Consider the following 23,822-nt stretch of genomic DNA (forward strand, 5'->3'; position numbering starts at 1 on the left):
GGTAAAGAGACTAAGAGCAGAAGGCTTATTGAAAGGTTAATTGTTGCTTGAGGCAACCCAAGAGATATTGTTTGCTTATTCGTTGCTGAATGCAACCTAAGAGATAATATTTATTATCTGTTGCTTTAAGCAACCCAAGAGTTTCTGTAAGGAAACTTGGATACCTACAGCAATTTTCCGTTCCCAAGAGTATATTTCCTGCGAATAGAAAGCAGAGGCTGTCTCAATAGAGCTGCTAATAATTATATGAGCATTTATTTGAACGGAAGATCGTATCCGGGAAATCGTGAACTCGTGACCGGATAAATATCGGGAATGCAGGTGCTAACCGACACATGAGCTCATGGCCTGTACTAGGGCTAGACATACATCATTCTTGACTGCGCATCATTCTCTGTTGCTTTCCTTCTTGTGAGTGAACTATTTCTTTATGTTTGTCTGCTTGAGTGTTATGTCTGTGCTTTATTTCCTTGTGTTCTTCTGTTTGTGTTCTGTTTTCTCTTTTCCTATCTATTTTAACTACTGTTTACTACTTTATTGTATTCTAATATCTATCTGCTAATCAAAATCAAATAAATGAACGTAACTAATAACCCCGACCCTACTAAGAACTCCCCAGTTCTTACCCCTTCTCTCCCTTCCTTCCCCCTCAGATGGAGACGGGCGTGATCTTCTATGAGTTCGAGGACCCTTACGTCTACGAGGATCCGGTACATCACAGTTACTTCATTATGGGTTTGGAGCCTCATATTAGACGATATGCGTTACCTAATCGAGCTTTTCAACATCCTCTGTCTAGCCCGCATTTTGACCCCGATGCTCCTTACGACTTTCCCTTATCCTGGTTACATCCTGACGCACCTGGACATCCTTTTCCTGATAATCCCGGGCACCCTATACCAGCCCAACCTTTGAATGAGGTAGGACCTGAGCCTATCATTCCTGATAAGCCCGAGTTAGCTGGTGACTATGTACCTGTGATACCACCAGAGCGGGACTTTCCCCCTGAGCCGATCCCTGACTTTCCATAGCCTGATGAGCCGGCACTACCAGACGGTGGGGTAGCTCCTATATACGTGAACGGACCTGTGCTCGTGAATGGTTTTGTACATAGTGACAGCAGTGTTTCTGGTGGATCTGAGGGTATAGCTTTAGCTGCGGATGATGAGGAGGAGGAGGATCCTGAGATAGAGATAGAGCAGGATGAGGAGATGGACGAGCCTCACGGCGATTCTCCGAACGGCCACGTGTAGATATAGCTTGACTGTGGAAGGGGCATTCTTTTGATGACACTCTAGTCTGACATTATCTGTTAGTTAGTCTCTCACTTGTGTTAGTACACCCGAGAGCTAGGAGTTATATAGTGGTTAGGCTAGCCTGGGTGCCAGTTTAGTGGCTTTTTGTATGGGCCAGGCCCTGGGAGTGTCGTGTATATATTAGCTATGTAAACTGCCAGCTGGTAATGCTCTCTTTAGGGAAGGTTTCAAACTAATGTGTGGCTTGGTCTCTGATGAGAGGATAATTTATACGCTTTTTGACATTGTTTTTAGTATGTTTTTAGTAGGATCTAGTTACTTTTAGGGATGTTTTCATTAGTTTTTATGTTAAATTCACATTTCTGGACTTTACTATGAGTTTGTGTGTTTTTCTGTGATTTCAGGTATTTTCTGGCTGAAATTGAGGGACTTGAGCAGAAATCAGATTCAGAGGTTGAAGAAGGACTGCTGATGCTGTTAGATTCTGACCTCCTTGAACTCAAAGTGGATTTTCTGGAGCTACAGAACTCGAAATGGCGCGCTTCGAATTGCGTTGGAAAGTAGACATCCAGGGCTTTCCAGCAATATATAATAGTCCATACTTTGGCCAAGAATTGACGACGTAAACTGGCGTTCAACTCCAGCCTTCTGCCCAAATCTGGCGTCCAGCGCCAGAAAAGGATCCAAAACCAGAGTTGAACACCCAAACTGGCACAGAAACTGGCGTTCAACTCCAAGAAAGACCTCTACACGTGCAACACTCAAGCCCAAAGTTGTGACAATTATGAATTAAGATCAAAGCACCAAGCTTTGGAGCCATTACCAGGGATTGTTCGAGCCTGGAGATCACAATTTCGTGCTCCAAGTTTTTGGCGCCGTTGCCGGGGATTGTTTGAGTTTTCGGCAAGCTTTTGGTCCGGTAACATCAGTGCCAGATTCCCTTTTGATCCGGCAACAGCATCAAGTTTTTGGCGCCGTTGCCGGGGATTGTTCGAGTTTGGACAACTGACGGTTCATCTTATTGCTCAGATTAGGTAATTTTCTTTTTATTTTCTTTTCAAAAATTTTTCAAAAATAATTTCAAAAATCTCTCATCTGTTTTCGAAAAAAATAAAAATGTTTAAAAAAAAAATTTTCATTCAAAATTTTTAAGAATGAATTCTAGTGTTTCATGAAGCATGTGAAGCCTGGCTGGCTGTAAAGCCATGTCTAAATTCTTTTAGACTGAGGCTTGCAATTTGTTCTCAAAGAGCAATATACTCTCGTGTTAAAGACTAAAGCTTGGCTGGCCATTGGCCATGTCTAGTGTTTTGGACTGGAGCTTTCATTGAAAGCTTGGCTGGCTAGTGAGCCATGTCTAATTCTTGGACTGAAGCTTTAAACTAACATGGCAAAATTCCTGGAATTCATATTAAAAATTTTGGAATCCTTATTTTTTCTTTTTCATACTATTTTCGAAAAAATCTAAAAAAATTAGAAAATCATAAAAATCAAAAATATTTTCTGTTTCTTGTTTGAGTCTTGAGTCACATTATAAGTTTGGTGTCAATTGCATGTGCATCTTGCATTTTTCAAAAATTCATGCATTCATAGTGTTCTTCATGATCTTCAAGTTGTTCTTGGTAAGTCGTTTTCTTAGGTTCATGATCATGTGGAGTCACAAAATAAATAGAAAAATTGAAAACGGAATCAAAAACAGCAGAAGAAAAATCACACCCTGGAGGAGCATCTGTCTGGCGTTTAGCGCCAGAACAGAGCATGGTTCTGGCGCTGAACGCCCAAAATGGGCAGCTTCTGGGCGCTGAACGCCAGAACAGGCATGGTTCTGGCGTTCAACGCCAGAAATGGCACACAGATGGGCGTTGAACGCCCAAAATGGCGACCAACCTGGCGCTGAACGCCCAGAGTTGGATACAAAGGCATTTTTACATGCCTAAGGGTGCAGGGATGTAATTCCTTGAACACCTCAGGATCTGTGGACCCCGCAGAATCCACTCAGGATCTGTGGACCCCACAGGATCCACTCAGGATCTGTGGACCCCACAGGATCATCTCAGGATCTGTGGACCCCACAGGATCCCCTCAGGATCCGTGGACCCCACAGGATCCCCTCAGGATCCGTGGACCCCACAGGATCCCCTCAGGATCCGTGGACCCCACAGGATCCCCACCTACCTCCACTCACTTCTTCTCACCACTCTCTTTCACACAACCCCATAAACACTCTTCCCTAAAAGCCCTTCACCAATCACCTCAATCTCTCTTCCCCATTAAACCTTCACCACTCACATCCACCCAATGTTCCCAATAAACCTACCTCATAAACTCCACCTACCTTCAAAATTCAAAACCAATTTCCCACCCAAACCCACCCATATGGCCGAACCAATACCCCCCCCCCCTTCCCTATATAAAGACCTCCATTCTTCATCAAATTCACTCAACACTCCCCTCTACACTCTCCTTAGCCGAAACCACATCTCCCTCTCCCGAGATATCCTCATTAAAGAGGAAAAGCCCATCACTAAGAAAAAAATGGAGCAAGCAAGAGAGCCCAGTCATGGAGCTCAAGAGGCGCAAGAAGCTCATCACCATGAGATTCCGGAAATGCCTCAAATGCACTTTCCTCCACAAAACTATTGGGAGAAAATCAACACCTCCCTAGGAGAAATGAGTTCCAATATGGGACAACTAAGGGTGGAACATCAAGAGCACTCCATCATGCTCCATGAAATAAGAGAAGATCAAAAAGCAATGAGGGAGGAGCAACAAAGACAAGGAAGAGACATAGAAGAGCTCAAGGACATCATTGGTTCCTCAAGAAGAAAACACCACCATCACTAAGGTGGATTCATTCCTTGTTCTTCTTTCTTCTGTTTTTCGTTTTCTATGTTATGTACTTATCTGTGTTTGTACCTTCATTACATGATCATTAGTAGTTAGTAACTTTGTCTTAAAGATATGAATGTCCTATGAATCCATCACCTCTCTTAAATGAAAAATGTTTTAATTCAAAAGAACAGGAAGTACATGAGTTTCGAATTTATCCTTGAACTTAGCTTAATTTTATTGATGTGGTGACAATGCTTCTTGTTTTCTGAATGTATGCTTGAACAGTGCATATGTCTTTTGAAGTTGTTGTTTAAGAATGTTAAATATGTTGGCTCTTGAAAGAATGATGACTAGGAGACATGTTATTCGATAATCTGAAAAATCATAAAAATGATTCTTGAAGCAAGAAAAAGCAGCAAAAAACAAAGCTTGCAGAAAAAAAAAAAATATAGGCGAAAAAAATATAGAAAGAAAAAGAAAAAGCAAGCAGAAAAAGCCAATAACCCTTAAAACCAAAAGGCAAGGGCAAATAAAAAGGATCCCAAGGCTTTGAGCATCAGTGGATAGGAGGGCCTAAAGGAATAAAATCCTAGTCTAAGCGGCTAAACCAAGCTGTCCCTAACCATGTGCTTGTGGCGTGTAGGTGTCAAGTGAAAACTTGAGACTGAGCGGTTAAAGTCAAGGTCCAAAGCAAAAACAAAGAGTGTGCTTAAGAACCCTGGACACCTCTAATTGGGGACTTTAGCAAAGCTGAGTCACAATCTGAAAAGGTTCACCCAATTATGTGTCTGTGGCATTTATGTATCCGGTGGTAATACTGGAAAACAAAGTGCTTAGGGCCACGACCAAGACTCATAACGAAGCTGTGTTCAAGAATCATCATACTGAACTAGGAGAGTCAATAACACTATTCGAAATCTGAAGTTCCTATAGAGGCCAATCATTCTAAACTTCAATGGATAAAGTGAGATGCCAAAACTATTCAAGAGGCAAAAAGCTATAAGTCCCGCTCATATGATTGAAGCTCTGTTTCATTGATAGTTTGGAATTCATAGTATATTCTCTTCTTTTTATCCTATTTGATTTTCAGTTGCTTGGGGACAAGCAACAATTTAAGTTTGGTGTTGTGATGAGCGGATAATTTATACGCTTTTTGACATTGTTTTTAGTATGTTTTTAGTAGGATCTAGTTACTTTTAGGGTTGTTTTCCTTAGTTTTTATGTTAAATTCACATTTCTGGACTTTACTATGAGTTTGTGTGTTTTTCTGTGATTTCAGGTATTTTCTGGCTGAAATTGAGGGACTTGAGCAGAAATAGGACCTTTTACTATTGTATTAGGCATCTTTTTGACCATCTTTGGTCTCAGTTTTAATCCATTGTTCATCTTAGGAGACTATTGATCTCGTTTAGGGGGCTGGCCATCTCGGCCATGCCTGGACCTTCACTTATGTATTTTCATACGGTAGAGTTTCTACACTCCATAGATTAAGGTGTAGAGCTCTGCTGTCCCTCAAAGATTAATGCAAAGTACTACTGTTTTCTATTCAATTCTTCTTATTTCTCTTCTAAGATATCCATTCGCACCCAAGAACGTGATGAAGGTGATGATTATGTGTGACGCTCATCATCCTTCTCCCTTATGAACGCGTGCCTGACAAACACTTCTGTTCTACATGAAATAAGCTAGAATGAGTATCTCTTAGATCTCCTAACCAGAATCTTCGTGGCATAAGCTAGAATGATGACGGCATTCAAGAGAATCCGGAAAGTCTAAACCTTGTCTGTGGTATTCTGAGTAGGATTCAATGATTGGATGACAGTGACGAGCTCCTAACTCGCGATTGCAGGGCGTTAGTGACAGACGCAAAAGGATAGTAAATCCTATTCCAGCATGATCAAGAACCGACAGATGAATAGCCGTGCCATGACAGGGCTCTCAGTGAAAATGGCAATAAAAGAAGCTTATAGATGTCAGGGTCGACTCCATTGATTTTGACAGTGTCACAGATTTTCAAAAACACAGAGAGGTGTTGGTTTGGATCCTCAGTAGCACTTCCTCCATATTGACAATTGTTTTGAACCAGGGTAATTAATTAAGGCTTGAGTTCAAAGTTATTAGCATTGACATTGGGGGTTAGGATGCTACTCCCACAATTCTTTGGGTTGGGGATAGTTTAGGAGGCTAAGACTCTTCTCTGAGGTTGGCCATTGTTGTTGGCCACACCATTTGTATGGTCTAGAATGTTGATGACAAGTCTTCTTATACTAGCTTTTCAAGCAATTTTCACTTGTTTCATTAGGATTTATGTACTTTCTTGCATTAGAAGTAAGTAATTTGAAGTGGATTTGCATGATCTTGTTAAATCACTCAACCATCCTTTATTTGACACTAAATCATGAGGTTTAAGCTAAAATTAGTTAGTTTTTGAATGATTTATGAACCTTGTGAATTTGGTGATGCTTTGATTGGTTGTTTTGATTATTTGTAGGTGAAGAAATGATGGAAAGAGGAATTTTTGGGCCACACTTTAAAGTTAGAACACACTTAGATGCCTTAGGCCACACTTTTAAAAGTGTGGCCCATGACCAAGTAGCGCTCAACAAGGCACCAATGCCCAATTTGAAGAGAGCGCTCAGTTAAAAAAAGCTAACTTAACTTTTTCGGGCTTTTATAAAGCCTTGTGACAGCATGACCATGCCTTATTCAAAGGGCCATAACTTGTGCTATAGATGTCCAATTAATGCGATTCTAGTTGCATTGGAAAGCTGACATTCAGAGCTTTCCAACAATATATAGCAATCCATATTTGTCATGAAGTTGAAGCACAAGTGAAAGGAATCTTTAAAGCCCAAAAAACCAACCAAATATGAACTCACCATGGTTCGAAGAGGGGGTCACCAAGAAAAGCAAGGAAATTGGCACAAATGGGATGGCCAAGGTTCGAAGAGGGGCACACATGAAAAAATTGAAGAGAAGGATAACCAAGACACGAGGAGCGCTCAGTTAACTTAAGTTAACTTTATCGTGCCTCATTCAAAGAAAATACAAGGAGAGGGGCACCAAATTGGCTTCACTGGGATTCGAACAAGGGAGCTTCCACTCAAAGCAAAGTAATGCTACATTACTTCTTCTTTACTGAGCGCTACTCTTGAAAGGAATTTGACACAACATGCATTCCTCAGGGTTCGAAGCTGGAGCCTTATGCAACAAAGGGGCGCTCAGTGAGTTTTTGTTAACTGAGCACCAATACTAGAGAGGCTGCACGCATCAAACGAGCCTAGGACTAAGACTTGGAGCGCTCAGTTAACTTAGTTAACTGAACGCTCCCCTGGAGGTGTACCATGGGTCCAAATTTTAATTCAATTGTCACTTTGGATCCAATTCTTCACCAAAAATAGGAAGTGTATAAATAGGACTTAGTTTGATTTAGAGAGGACCTTTTTGTTTACCTATTGTTTTTACCTTTTGCTTACTTTTGAACTTTCATTTTGAGTTTTGAGAATTGAATTGGAGAATTGGGATTGAGAGCTGAGTTTTCTCCTCCTTGTTCTCACTTTTGCATTTCTTGCTTTCTGTTTTTGAATTGTGGATAGAGATTGAAGGAATTCTGTTTCAATCCTTGATCTACAATTCATCTTTATTCCCTTCTGCATAATTCTAAGGAATTGTGAGTTGGATTAAGCTTTCTGATTTTATTTTCATTTCTTCTGCTACTTTTGCTATCTTCCTTTGGATCTTGAATTGAGATTGGGAGAGTTCCATTGATTCAAAGTCTGAGAATCATCTTCCACTCTTCCTCTCAATTGATATAAGGATTAGATCTAACTCTTCTTTACTGTTTTTAAATTTTCTTTTCTTCTGTAAATTGATTCTCTGTTGGATCAAGGAAGGAATTGAGATCTAGACTTGTTGTCTAGTCTCATTGAGCCTCTGAGCTCTTGAATTTCTTTCCTAGCTCTTGCAATTGAGTTGAATTTACTTTCTGTTTGTTCTTCACTGAAATTTTCCAATTCTATTTAGATCTGCTGCACTTGATTCATCTTCTTTACTTTCTGTTATTAAATTCTAAATTCCAGCATCCCACACCCCTTGATATTTCAAGCAAATTACAATTCTTGCAATCTAAGCTTCAGCTACCAACATTTCTTGCAATTTAAATTTCAGTCATTTACATTACTTACACTTTAAAATTTAGCTATTTTACTTTTTTTGCTCTTTAATTTACTATCAATTCCCTCTCTCCCTTTTAGTTTCATGTAATTTAGCTTCTGTTGGTTACAATTCACTTAAATCATCAATTGTTTGCTTAACTAAATTAACCACCTAACTAAAATTGCTCAATCCTTCAATCCTGTGGGATCGACCTCACTCATGTGAGTAATTACTACTTGATGCGACCCGGTACACTTGCCGGTGATTTTTAAGTGTTGGAATTTTGGTTTCAACACATCACGTTTTTGGTGTCGTTGTCGGGGATTGATTAGATTGACAATGATTAAGTAAGTTGGTGGTCTAGATTAAGCACTTTTTCTTTATTTTTGTTTACTTTCTTTATTTTTTTTAAGAAGCACACTAACTGTTTGAGACTTTGTCTCTACAAATCCTAACTGCATTCAAGCTACAGAGTGTTCTGTTTGTGTTTCTGAATTTATGCCAAGAGGAGGAAGCAATGACTTCACACCCTTTGATCTTGAGATACTTTGAAGGTTTAAAAGAGGAGCAAAAAATGGAAGGGATGCCCTCTAATTTACTAGAGGGAGTGGCCAACAATAACCCACCCCAGAAAATCAGTAAGCTGGAAGCAGAAGTGCAACCATTCACACAAAAGAAGGGAGTGATAGAACTTGAAGGAGTAAATGAAATCATGACCCATAACAAGCAGATGCACCAACAACTCCAAAAACAAATGGAGCTGATGGTCAGGAAGATCAATGAGCTACAAATTGCTGTATTAAATGCACAAAGCCAAGCTCAAACCTTACACGGATGGAATCAATCTGAAAAAGGTTTTGGGGCATTCAACTATGAGCAATGAAGTCTTGAGCAAATACAATCTCCAAGTAACGCCTCAAGTTCGTTCCAACACCATTCTCATGGTGATACACACAACCCATCCTGGATGACTCATTCTAACTTGAAGTGGGGTGAGAATCAGAATCAAGGACCAAGGAACCTCAATTACAACGGCCCCAGCATCACAAATAGGCACAACCACACCCCTACTAACAACACCCATTACACACTACCACAACCCACCTACTTCCAACCCCATCACACTTCACAATTCTCCCAAAAAAACTTCCATCAACCACCTCATTCTACACAACTAAGACTAACTCCATACTCTCAAAGAAACTCATGGACAATCAAGCCCTGGAAATCAAAAACCAAGAAGCAGCATTCAGAAACTTTGAAAGACACTTGGGGCAATTAGCTAAATACATTTCAGAACTGAGTGAGAAGAGAGTAAATGCCTTCCCCAAGGTCACTGAAGACAACCCAAAAGGCAATGAAAAAGCCACAAAGTGGGAGAAGTGGAAGGCAATCATAGAGAAAAGTGAGAAGACCATGGAAAAAGAAGCCATTATCCAGGAAAAACATCACAAAGAAGTTCCACAAGAAGAGATAGAGGAAAAAAAGCTCACAATGAGAAGAGAAAATCTAAGGCAACATGATTTTCAACTTCCATGATCAAAGAATGAGGGATGTCAAGCTAGTGACAATAAAGAAGCGCTTGTTGGGAGGTAATCCAACCTGAGGTAGTTTTCTTTTCATAGCTATTTCAATAAAAAGGTTGAATGGTTTTATCTATATTGGAATGAGCTAAGTTTGGTGTTTCACACCAAAATAATTTGAGGAAGAGTGAAGGATGCTAAGTTTGGTATTCCACCAAAACTCTCATTTGAAAACATATTCTCACCTCATGTATAAAGGGTTGCTAGCTCCAAGCAATCAAATAAACCATTGAACCATTGTCTATCTTCTAGTTTTTAGTTTTGTAACCTTCAGCAAAAAAAAAAGCTTCACATATGGTTGACTTAATTCATAAGAAACATTGGCAAGGGACTAAGTTTGGTGTTTACACACCAAAGTAAGTTCAAAAGCCCACAAATAATTCATGCATGCTAACCATTTTTCAAGTGCTTGGGTAACAAGCAACTTTCAATATCATTGCAGAGGTTTATCCAAGTTTTTGGAAGGATTAAGCATCATCAACCAAAGAGATAAAGAGGAATGTGAAGAACAGCAATGATGATGATGAGGAGTAAAGCAAGTAAACTCCAAAAGGTTGTATTGTTAAGTGATTATTTTGCATCATACACTGCCATGATTGAAAGTGATTTGTACCCCTGTCTGTCTGTCTGTCTAGTATAGTTTCTCTGTAATTCAATAATTGAGATGCTTGATTATTCACAACACTATACTCTTCAAACTTGCTTGCACTCAATATTTCAAAAGGCATCAAAGGACAATTCTTTGAAAAGAAGGAGTGAGGAATTTAAAAAATTTTTAGGCAAGAAAAAGATTAGGAGAAGTGGTAGATCTAGTTGTATGATTATTGATGACTTGCATCATCTACCCTTCTTTCTTGCATAAAGAATACCATAAAAAAGAGCATAAATCTCCTTTGATCAGTACAATTCATGCATTATTTGATGAATATTATGGTACACTACTTTGAGATGAGTTGTGCTGAATTTCAGGTGAATAAGGCATCAAAAATGGGTAGAAGACAAACAAGAAGCTTGGCGTGGCATGCCAGTACTAAAGTCCAGAGAAGAAGTCCAAGCATGCATGAAGGGGTGGCACGCCAAGGACTGGGCGTGGCACGCTAATACATTATTCCAGAGAGCTATAATAGGGGACACAAAAGGGGTGTGGCACGCCAGGTTGGGTGTGGCACACCTGACCCATCAACTACCATGGGCGTGCCACTTGAGCAAAGGGGCGTCGCACGCCAATGCACCATTCCAAGAAGAGCCTTCACTATGGCGTGCCACTTGGTATCGAAGGCGTGGCACGCCAGCCCCAAGAGGTCACTTCGGCGTGCCACTTGAGAACCCAGCTGTGGCACGCCAAGCTTAAAGAGTTTATAAATCCATGGGCATGCCACCTGAACAGCATGGCGTGACACGTTGGTACAACAATCCAGAGAAGGGTCTGAAGGCAATTAAAGACTGGGCGTGCCACTTGAGCAACTAGGCTTGACACGCCAATGCACAAAGGACGAAAAGCAAGGACTGGGCGTGCCACTTGGTATCGAAGGCGTGGCACGCCAACCTTAGCATTTCACTATGGCGTGCCACTTGAAGGCTGAGGCTGACACGCCAACTGGAACCAAGACAAGATCATGGGCGTGGCACGCCAGCCTTTAGGCGTGGCACGCTGGTATAAGTTTCCAGAGAGGATGAAGGAGGCCAATTACATGGGGCGTGCCACTTGGTATTGAAGGCGTGGCATGCCACTCACCATTCTTTACTTAGGCGTGCCACTTGAGCAACCAAGCGTGGCACGCCAGTGTCATTCAGAGAGCAAAGAACCATTGGGGCGTGCCACTTGAGTTCGTGGCGTGGCACGCGAAACAGAGGAACCACTCACTCACAAAAGGGGCGTGGCATACCAGACCCTGGGCGTGGCATGCCAGACCCTGGGCGTGCCACGCTAGTGCAACTTTCCAGAGAAGCTTAGCCAAGCATAGAGCAAGGGCGTGGCACGCCAGACCCTGGGCGTGGCACGCCAGTTCAAGTTTCCAGAGGCAAAGAATGGTGGAAAAAGGCAAGGGGCGTGCCACTTGAGTTCGAAGGCATGGCACACAAACATAAGAATTCCACTATGGCGTGCCACTTGAGTTCGAAGGCGTGGCACACCAAGGTTGATAGAGAGATGAGCGTGCCACTTGAAGGATTAGGCGTGTCACGCCAAGCTAGAAATGAAGGGCACGTGACACGCCAGAAAAGCGCCAGCCACACGCCAGCTCAGAAGTCACGCTTATTGAGTGTTTTCTTTCCCCTCCAAAATGTAATTTTCCTTTTTCACTTTTGTAATTCTTTTATTTTACAAGGAGTAGTATAAATACCTCCAAGGAGTACTGAAGAAAGGGGTTAAGCAGTCAGTTTTAGATCCACTTTTACACTTCACTTTTGAGTACTTTTTGAGCTATGAGCAGCTAACTTCCCTCTCATTGAGAGAGGGAGCTCTGTTGTACTTGATGGATTGATAATAGTGAAATTCTTCTTCTCTTCATCTTCTCTTTGATTTGCTAGAAGGAATTTTGTTCTTAAGGCTTAGTATTCAATTATCTTGGGAAAGAGATTGAATGCAATTGGGTTTCATGGGAACCTTGGGAAAGGAAACATGAATCCATGCTTGAAATCCCTTCTCACACTTGAGTAGAATCTGGAATTTCATCTTTGGATACGTGACATATAATCCTCCCTCTACTTGGACCTATAATGGTGTGTGGTATAATCAGGGACCAAGCATATCTCTCTTCATGAACAATTAGACCAAGAAATTGGCTATTGATTAAGATCTGAGAGATTGAGTCACCAAGGGATTGAGGCTCAATCAATCATGATTGCCAAGAGGTCAATGAGTTGCATGATTGAAGAGGATGTAAGCTAGATTTGATCCAAAGAGACAACATCTCCCAATCTCAATGAAATTTCCCCATTCTTATCTATCCATTTCTCTATAGCTTAACTTTACATTCAGCAATTCCCTATTCCCATTTACATTCAAGTCATTTATGATTCCGCACTTTAAATTCTGCCATTTATATTTCTATACTTTATTGCTTTTCTTTATATTCTAGTCATTTACATTTATGTCATTTATAATTCTGCACTTCACAATCCTATTGATCCACTTGACTAATTCATCAATTGATTAAAACTGCTCGAATTCGCCAATCTCTGTGGATACGATCCCACTCCACTGTGGGTTATTACTTGACGATAATTTTGGTGCGCTTGCCAAAAGAACTAATTCACCAATTTTTGAATGGGGTGTGTATTAGAGTCATCAAGTTTTATGGCGCCGTTGCCGGGGATTGGCTTAAATTTGATAGTGATTAAATTGATTGGAGAGCTAGATTAAGCAATTAAAATTCCTTGTTATTTTAGTTTCCTTTATTTAGCGCCTTTTATATTTTTTTTTATTTTTTTATTTTGAGTTCTATTTCTTTCTTCTTTGATTATTCTTATTCATCATCCATATTTCCACTCTTCTAACTGTTAGATTAATTGCACCACTGACACTAACAACCACTCTAACAAGAGTAACTTCTTCATTCATTTTCTTTCTTGCTTTTTGGCTTGTTGGTTGTATGATAGGTAGAAGAAGCGGGGCTTCAACTTTTTTTTATTCTGAACCTGAGAGGACCTTCCTTAGATTAAGGAGGGAAGTAAGAGGGAAGGGAGTCATTGGTGTTGAGGAAGAGGAAGAGTATTTTGAAACAGACATGGAGGATAATAGGGAGAACCACCATGAAGAAGAAGCTCACAACTATGCCAGAGAAGGCCCAGTAAATCATGATGGGCAAGAAAGGAGAGTCTTAGGCTCCTACATCAACCCAAATCCAGGAAATTGTGGCAGCAGCCTCCTAAAGCCAACAATTTATGCAAATAATTTTGAGCTGAAGCCTTAGCTCATCACACTTGTTCAGAACAATTGCTCATATGAAGGAAGTGCCCAAGAAGACCCTAATCAACATCTCAGCACATTCTTGAGGATATGTGATACTGTAAAGTCGAACGGGGTACACCCCGACATCTACAAACTACTCTTGTTCCCTTTCTCACTCAGAGATAAGGCAGCAAAGTGGTTGGAATCATTCCCCAAGGATAGCCTAACTACATGGGAGGAGGTCGTGAACAGATTCCTTGCAAGATTTTACCCTCCACAAAGAATTAACAGGCTGAGAGCTGAGGTGCAAACTTTTAGACAATAAGATAGAGAAACACTCTATGAGGCCTAGGAGAGATTCAAAGATCTGACAAGAAGATGCCCACCCGAAATGTTTAATGAGTGGGTACAACTACACATCTTTTATGAGGGTTTATCTTATGAAGAATAGAAGGCAGTGGATCATTCTTCAGGAGGCTCACTCAACAAAAAGAAAACCTTTGAAGAGGCCGTAGATGTCATTGAGACTGTAGCTAAAAATGAGTATTTCTATGCTTCAGAAAGGACTCAGAAGAAGGGAGTGCTAGAACTCAACTCTGTAGATTCTTTGTTAGCTCAGAATAAGGCAATTGCAGCTCAAATAGCAGCTCTAACAAAAAGGATGGAGGCCAATAAAGCCTCAATCATTCAAGACGAAAATCCTCAACAAGAAGGGAATGCACCAGAATCTGAAGGTGACTGGGAACAAGCCAATTATGTGAACAATTCATCCAGACCACCATATGACCCACACTCTAAGACATACAACCTAGGTTGGAAGAACCACCCAAACTTTGGGTGGGGAAATCAACAAAACCACAACCAGGACCGCAACAAGCCTTATTCATCAAATAGCATTTCAACCACAACCCCAACCATCAAACAGGGAAACATAGACCCTACATTAACTCACAAAACACATCATACCATAGTAACCAACCCATACACAATAACCTCAATCAAGATGCACCATCCTTAACTATGCAACCATGTGAAATCAAGAGCAACTTTGAGAGGATGGAGGCTGTAATTACATAACTGTCCTCACAGATTATAGGGGCAGTCTCTACCCTCATGGACAGACAAGCACAAATTGAAAGAAGGATAGACGCTAATAAAGAAGAATACAGGTCAAATCTGAAAAATCAAGGCGTAGCAAGCTCAAAGTTGGAAACACAAGTGGGGATTTTATCCAAGCAAATCCCACTTTTCACACACACATTTCCTAGTGATACCATGGCTAACGCAAGAGGGGAATGCAAAGCCATTACTCTAAGAAGTGGGAAGGTTGTAGAAGAAGGAACCCCAAGCAAAGACAAGCATGAAGAAGCTGCGGCAACGCATGAGAATAAGGATGAAGGAGAGATCCCTGCTCCACCTCCACCAAAACCAGTCTTGAAGCCTTATGTGCCAAAGGCACCATACCCACAAAGACTGGAAAAAGATAGGAAGGATGCCCAGTTTTCTAAGTTCCTAGAGATCTTCTAGAGGCTCTAAATCAACATACCATTTGCTGAGGCATTAGAACAAATGCCACTCTATGCCAAATTTTTGAAGGAGCTTATAACCAAAAAGAGGAACTGGGAGGCAAAAGAAACCATAATATTGACTGAAGAATGCAGCACCATCATACAGAAGAAGCTGCTTCAAAAGTTGAAAGACCCAGGGAGTTTCCAAATCCCCTGCATCATAGGAGACATCACCATTGAGAAAGCCTTGTGTGATTTGGGAGCTAGCATAAATCTTATGTCCCTAACCATGATGAGAAGAATGAAGATTGAGGAAGGCAAGCCAACAAGGATGGCACTCCAATTGGCTGACAGAACATTTAAGTTTCCACATGGGGTGGTGGAGGACTTGCTAGTAAAAGTAGAAGAATTCATTTTCCCTACTGATTTCGTTGTACTGGACATGGAAGAATAGGTCAACATGTCAATTATCCTAGGGAGACCATTCCTAGCTACTGCTGGAGCCATCATTGATGTGCAAAAAGGGGAACTAGTCTTGAGGCTATATGAAGAGAAAATGATCTTCAACGTCTTTAAAGCAATGAGTTACCCCAAGGAATCCATAGGAGAATGCATGCTGGTAGACACCATGGAACAGATAGTTCAAGAAGTCTTGGAAGAAGAACAATGTGGAGGAACCATTGAGTTGGAACAAGTATCAGATGGAGAACCGCCACAAGCAACCATGGGAAACTCAATCATGCCAACCACCACAGACAACAAAGATGCAGAGTCACCAAAACTAGAGCTGAAAACCTTACCACCCAGCTTGAAATATGCATATCTGAGTGCTAACAATACTCACCCAGTGATCATAAATTCAAGTCTGAGCAAGGAACAAGAAGAGGAGCTCATCTAAGTGCTGAGACAACACAAAGATGCCATAGGCTGGACACTTACGGATTTAAAAGGGATCAGTCCTTCAATGTGTTTGCATAAAATCCTACTTGAAGAGGATGCCAAACCTTCAAGACAACAACAAAGGAGGCTGAACCCAACCATGAATGAAGTGGTTCAGAAAGAAATGCTGAAATTATGGCAAGTAGGGGTGATCTACCCCATCTCAGACAGCCCTTGGCTAAGCCCGGTGCAAGAAGTCCCTAAGAAGGGAGGGATCACTATTGTGGCAAATGAGAAGAATGAATTGATACCCATAAGTACAGTGATCGGATGGCGTATGTACATTGACTACCAGAAACTTAATGAAGCCACCCGGAAGGACCACTTTCCCCTACATTTCATAGACCAGATGCTTGAAAGATTGGCAGGACATGAGTATTATTGCTTCCTGGATGGGTATTTGGGCTACAACCAAATTGTTGTAGACCCCAAGGATCAAGAAAAAACTTCATTTACTTGTCCATATGGTGTCTTTGCTTATAGGAGAATGCCCTTTGGATTGTGCAATGCACCTGCAACATTCCAAAGGTGCATGCTCTCCATTTTTTTAGACATGATTGAGAAGTTCATAGAAGTATTCATGGACGACTTCTCTGTATTTGGGAACTCATATTCTGATTGCCTATACCATCTTGCTCTTGTGCTAAAAAGGTGTCAAGAAACCAACCTAGTTTTAAACTGGGAGAAGTACCATTTTATGGTGACTGAATGGGTGGTTCTTGGTCACAAGATTTCAAAAGATGGCATAGAAATAGACAGGTAAAAACTGAAAGTAATTGAAAAATTACCTCCACCTTGCAATGTCAAAGCAATCAAAAGTTTTTTGGGACACGCTGGGTTCTATAGGAGGTTTATCAAAGATTTTTCAAAGATTGCAAAGCCCCCAAGAGATAGCATCAACAATTGGGATGATCTAGTGAGCAAGTTCCTTGCTAAATTTTATCCACCTCAAAGGATCATTAGGTTGAAGACTGAAGTGCAAACATTCACACAAATGGACACTGAACCCATCTCTGAGGCATGGAAGAGATACAAGACTCTAATCAGGAAGTGCCCTCCTGAAATGTTTAGTGAATGGGACAGATTGCAGAATTTTTATGAAGGTTTGACATTGAAATCTCAGGAGGCTCTTGATCATTCAGTAGGAGGTTCTCTACCATTGATGAAGACTACAGAGGAAGCCCAAAATCTTATTGATATGGTGACTAACAACCAATATTTCTTTGCTCACCAAAGGCAATGCCAACCATGACAAAGGAAGGAAGTGATGGAGTTGGAAGGAGTGGACTCAATCTTAGCTCAAAACAAAATGATGCAGTAGCAAATTCAATAACAATTTGAGCAAATGGCCAAAAGGATTGATAGCCTCCAAGTTGCAGCAGTCAACACAAACCAACCATCATCCACATGGGGGACAAATGAAGAAACTCAAGAGGATCAACAACAAGAACAAGTCCAGTATATGCACAACCAAAATTTTGGGCCAAATGAAGTTTATGGTGACACTTACAACCCTTCCTGGAAGAACCACCCCAACCTCAGATGGGGAGACAATCACAATCAAACTCAACATCCATGGCAAAGGAACTCAAACCAAAACAGTTGGAAAAACACAAACCACAACAACCAGCAAAACAACAACAAAAACACATACAGAAAACCACAAAACACTTATCCCAACTCTAACCATCATCCATCCAATAACCAAGCCACCAATCAAAACACTTATCCTCAACCCTCAATACCCCACAACCAACCAATCTCACAAGACTCTCAGATGATCACCAACTTGGAGATCTTAATGGAGAAAATGATGAAGCACCAAGAGATGACAACAAAGAACCAAGAAGCTTCCATGAAGAGTATGGAAAGGCAGATTGGACAGCTCTCCAAGCAAATTGCTATTGAGAGACCTGTGAGCTCACTCCCAAGTGACACCATTCCTAATCCAAAAGAGGAATGCAAAGCTATACAACTAAGGAGTGGAAAAATCTTGGTGAAAAATGAAGAAGCAACCAAGAAGACAAAGGAAAATGACAAGAAACAGGGTGAAAAAGAGGAAGCCAATGATGAGGATGTAACAGCAAGCAAGCAAACTTCAAAGCAAGCCCAAGAAAAGGAGGAACAGCAAAAAATTTGAGGAAAGGGGAAGGAAGCAATTGAAGAGCCAACTAAGGACCACAGGCAGGAAGTAAACTTCACACCTCCATTGCCATATCTCCAAAGATTCAACAAGGAGACTAAGGACCAACACTTCCCTAAATTTCTCAAAATCTTCAAGAAATTGGAGATCAACATACCCTTGGCTGAGGCACTTGAGCAAATGCCCCTATATGCCAAATTCTTGAAGGAGCTTATAAACAAAAAGAGAAGTTGGCAAGAAAAGGAGACCATTATGCTCACTGAAAAATGTAGCGCTGTGATCCAAAGGGGTATCCCACCAAAGCTCAAAGATCTAGGGAGTTTTGTGGTTTCATGCACCATAGGCAAGATGACACTGGAAAATGCTCTATGCGATTTAGGTGCCAGCATCAACTTGATGCCCCTCTTATTAATGAGAAAGCTTGCTATAGAAGAAATCAAACCAACTAGGATATCACTAGTGATGGCTGATAGATCAATCAAGACACCCAATGAAATTGTGGAAAATTTACTAGTGAAGGTTGGAGAGTTTATCTTCCCTATAGACTTTGTGATCTTGGACACAGAAGGAGAGGGAAACAACTCAATTATCTTGGGAAGACCATTTCTAGCTACAGCAAGAACCAATATTGATGTAGAGAAAGGAGAAATGACCTTCAGGGTGCATAATGAGCAAATGGTCATCAACGTTTTCAAATCAATGCAATATCCCTCTGAGCAAGAAAATTTCACGAAGGTGGATGTGATAGAAAGCTTGGTAGAAGAAATATTTGAGGACAACTATCAAAAGCATCAGGAGGAGCAAGAAAAGGAAGTGGTAGAAATATCCATTGAAGACAAGGAAGAGGTAAGCCAAAACAAGAGTTGAAGCATCTCCCTCCTCACCTCAAATATGTATTTCTTGGAGAAGCAGAAGCCTTGCCAGTAATCATAAACTCATCTTTGAACAGGGAGGAGGAAACAAAGTTGATTGAAGTATTAAAGGCTCACAAAACAGCCTTGGGCTGGACAATTGAGGATATCAAAGGCATTAGCCCTGCCATTTATATGCATAAAATTTTATTGGAAGAAGATTCAAAACCTGTGGTTCAACCTCAGAGAAGATTCAACCCAACCATGAAAGAGGTGGTTCAAAAAGAAGTGATGAAGCTATGGAATGCTGGGATAATCTTTCCAATCTCGGACAGCTCATGGGTGAGTCCGGTTCAAGTTGTACCAAAAAAGGGAGGAATGACAGTCATCACCAATGAGAAGAATGAGTTGATTCCCATCAGAACAGTGACTGGATGGAGAATGTGCATAGATTATAGGAGACTGAATGACGCCACAAGAAAAGATCACTTCCCTCTGCCCTTCATTGATCAAATGTTGGAAAGATTGGCAGGCCATGCTTACTACTGCTTCCTGGATGGATACTCTGGGTACAATCAAATAGTGGTGGATCCCAAGGATCAAGAGAAGACTTCCTTCACATGTCCATTTGGAGTTTTTACCTACGGGAGGATGCCCTTTGGGCTATGCAATGTCCTGGCCACCATTCAAAGGTGTATGCTTTCCATTTTTTCTGATATGGTGGAAAAATTTGTAGAAGTCTTCATGGATGATTTTTCTGTCTTTGACAATTCATTTAACACTTGCTTGCATCATTTAACTCTTGTTTTGAAAAGATGCCAAGAAACTAACCTGGTATTGAACCAGGAGAAGTGCCATTTCATGGTTCCAGAAGGAATAGTTCTTGGGCATAAAGTGTCATGTAAAGGTATAGAAGTTGATAAAGCTAAAATAGAAATTATTGAAAAACTTCCTATACCTGTTAATATGAAAGCAGTAAGGAGTTTCCTTGGGCATGCTAGTTTTTACAGGAGGTTCATCAAAGATTTTTCAAAAATAGCAAAACCATTGAGCAATTTACTAATGATTGATACCCCCTTTATCTTTGATGACAACTGTAAACATGCCTTTGAAACTCTAAAGAGAAAACTCATTATAGCACCAATTATCACACCCCCTGATTGGAACTTACCTTTTGAACTTATGTGTGATGCAAGCAACCTTGCTATTGGTGCTGTACTGGGGCAAAAGAAAGACAAGCTGCACCAGAAAGACAAGCTGCACCATGTCATATATTATGCCAGTAAGGTGTTAAATAAAACACAGAAAAATTATACCACCACTGAGAAAGAACTTTTAGCAATCGTATATGCATTTGATAAGTTTAGGCAATACTTGATTGGTTCAAAGGTTATAGTGTTTACTGACCATGCTGCTCTCAAGTATTTAATGTCTAAACAGGACTCAAAGCCAAGGCTTATTAGGTGGGTGCTGCTGCTACAAGAATTTGATATTGAAGTGAGAGATCGAAAGGAAAATGAAAATCAAGTAGCAGATCATCTATTAAGAGTGCCACAAGAAGCCAAGCAAGATAGACCACAACAAGTAAATGAGAGTTTCACTGATGAGCACCTTTTCCAAGTTCAACAAACACCTTGGTTTGCTAACATAGCAAATTTCAAAGTATGAAGGAAAATACCTCAAGAATTTTCCAAGCAACAAGTGAAGAAGCAACTCAATGAAGCAAGGAAGTTTTTGTGGGACGAACCTTTTTTATTTAAGAGATGCTCTGATGGAATGATTAGGAGGTGTGTCCCTGAAAATGAAATGAAGGACATATTGTGGCATTGTCATGGTTCAGCATACGGTGGACACTTTGGACCAGAGAGAACAGCTACAAAGGTACTGCAGAGTGGCTTCTATTGGCCAACCATCTTTAAGGATGCTAGAGAGTTTGTTCACCAATGCAATGAATGTCAAAGAGCTAGAGGATTGACAAGAAGGAATGAGATGCCTCAAAATTTCATCCTAGAAGTGGAGCTATTTGACTTATGGGGCATTGATTTCATGGGACCCTTTCCTCCTTCCTATTCTTTCAGATACATCTTGGTGGCAGTGGAGTATGTCTCAAAGTGGGTGGAAGCTATAGCCACAACCACATGTGATGCACAGATTTTCCTTCAGTTCCTTAAGAAGTACATTTTCACTAGATATGGAGTGCCCAAGAGTCTTATTAGCGATGGTGGTGGTCATTTCTGCAACAAACAGATGGAAAAACTCCTCCATAAATATGGAGTAATCCATAAAGTAGCCACACCATACCACCCTCAAACTAATGGCCAGGCTGAATTAGCAAATAGGGAGTTGAAGAAGATCTTAGAAAAAATAGTGGGAAGCACAAGAAAAGATTGGGCTAGGAAGCTAGAAGATGCACTCTGGGCATACAGGACAGCTTTCAAAACTCCCATTGGAAAGTCCCCCTTTCAGCTATTGTATGGAAAATCATGCCATCACCCTGTAGAGCTTGAACACAGAGCTTTTTGGGCTACTAAACTCCTCAACCTTGATTCTCAGGCAGCATGAGAGAAAAGGTTATTAAAATTAAATGAGTTGGATGAATTTAGGCTAGAAGCCTATGAAAATGCTAAGAAATACAAGGAAAGAGCCAAAAGGTGGCATGACAGGAAGATTTTAAAGAAAGAGTTTAAACCAGGACAGCAAGTACTCCTGTACAATTCACGGCTCAAGATTTTTCCTGGCAAGCTCAAGTCCAAATGGACTGGCCCATATTTAGTGACAAAGGTTTTTCCTTATGGAAGTCTTGAGTTGCTAGATGAAGCTACACAGAGTCATTTTACAGCAAACGGGCACAGAGCAAAGCCTTACTTAGGAGGGCAATGGGACAAGGAAAAAGAGGCTCAGAACCTGAGCTAAGCAAGAATGAAGGATGTCAAGCTAATGACAATAAAGAAGCGCATGTTGGGAGGCAACCCAACCTGAGGTAGTTTTCTTCTCATAACTATTTTAATAAAAAGGTTAATTAGCTTTATCTATACTGCAAGAAGCTAAGTTTGGTGTTGCACACCAAAATAATATAAGGGAGAATGAAGGATTCTAAGTTTGGTGTTCCACCAAAATCTCGTCATAAAATGCATTCTCACTTTCTGCATAATGCTAGCTTCAAACATTTAGATAAACTAGTTAACTATTTGCTGTCTCATAGTTTTTAGTTTTATTACCTTTAGCTAGGAAAAAGGATTTCACAGATAGTTAAATTGTTGCATAAGAAATATTGGCAAGGAACTAAGTTTGGTGTTCACACACCAAATTAAGTTCAAAAGCCCATAAACAAGCTTGGCAGATTAACTGGATACCTAAAGGGCTTGAAAAGCAAGCAACGTTTGAGGAGTATGCAGGAAAACAGCCAACGAATTAAAAAACATTTGCATTATAATTCAGAAGGAACATAACAGAAGGAAGAATGAAAAGTTGCAACCCAACAGGTTGTATTTATACTTAATCCTTGTAGTTATGAAATGTTTTAATTTAGGGATTCCTTCATGCCTTGCTAGAATGTTCATTTAGTTGCAAGTAAAAGTACATGCTAAAGAAAGCTATCTACAATTTTTCTTCAGCTTAAAGGTTATATGCATAATAAATGTCATCCTTCATTAGCTTGAGTACTTTGCTTTGTTCCCTTGCTGTCTGAATAAAAGAGAGATGTTTTGATTTAGAAAAGTAATTGTTCAATGTTACACAAGTTAGAATGAAAGTTAGTGGTGGTATGTGTTTGATTCAATTGTTAGCTCACAAAATAAATGCTGCATAATGACATGCTCTTTGAAGCCTAAACTAGTTTGCTACTATGAAGCCTTGAATTAATAAAGAATCCCTTGAAAATGAATCAAAACAGAAAGAAAAAGAAAGAGCAAAGCCAAGAATAGGCAAAGAAACAAACAACAAGGCTAGACACCAATAGCTTGGACCCTAGGACACATGCCTGCGGTGTTTTTGTACTAGGATGCTTGGACAAGTAAGTTCTAAGGAGTATTTCAAAACTTGGCCACTTAGATCAACTGATTTGGGATTGCCAACTGAAAGTCCACAATAAAGAGCAACCTAGCTACAAAACACTTAGTTATCCAAAGAGATGCTGGGCATCAATGATCCTAGGAAGAAAAAGGTGAGCCATGTGTCTGTGGTGAAGGAATGTTGAGTGAAATTAAGCCAAAGGCCACTGCAACATTTGCCACCAAGCCTTCAATAAGTAATAAGCTCTCTAATGCAAAAGAAAGAAGGAAAAAGCTAACAAGGGAAGTAAGCAAAAAGTAAGGCATTGTAGCAGCAACCTTAGTGAATCTTTGAAGAAACATTGTCTGTTTAACAGCAAGTAATAAATGAGCTACTATTGATCTGCATGAAATCCCATGAACCAAGTTCAACTATTTGCTTAATAAGGACATGTATACTTTTCTATTTTCATTCTATCTTCTCTTATGTTTAATGCTTGCTTGGGGACAAGCAAGTTTTAAGTTTGGTGTTGTGATGACAAGTCATCTTAGCCTAGTTTTACTAGTCTTTTTTTTTTAACTTTTTATTAGGTTTTATGCACTTTCTTGCATTGTAAGTAAGTAATTTGGAGTGGAATTGCATGTTTTGTTAAATCAACCAACCACCCTTTAAT

The 23,822-nt window shown here is 40.3% G+C and overlaps 1 pseudogene; it reads left to right on the plus strand.

Annotated features, from left to right (window-relative positions):
- The window catches only part of LOC110271508, a 34,435-nt pseudogene extending 12,363 nt beyond the window's left edge, over positions 1-22,072 (plus strand).

The sequence above is a fragment of the Arachis ipaensis genome, chromosome B04 (genome assembly GCF_000816755.2).
Source record: "Arachis ipaensis cultivar K30076 chromosome B04, Araip1.1, whole genome shotgun sequence".
NCBI lineage: Eukaryota > Viridiplantae > Streptophyta > Magnoliopsida > Fabales > Fabaceae > Arachis > Arachis ipaensis.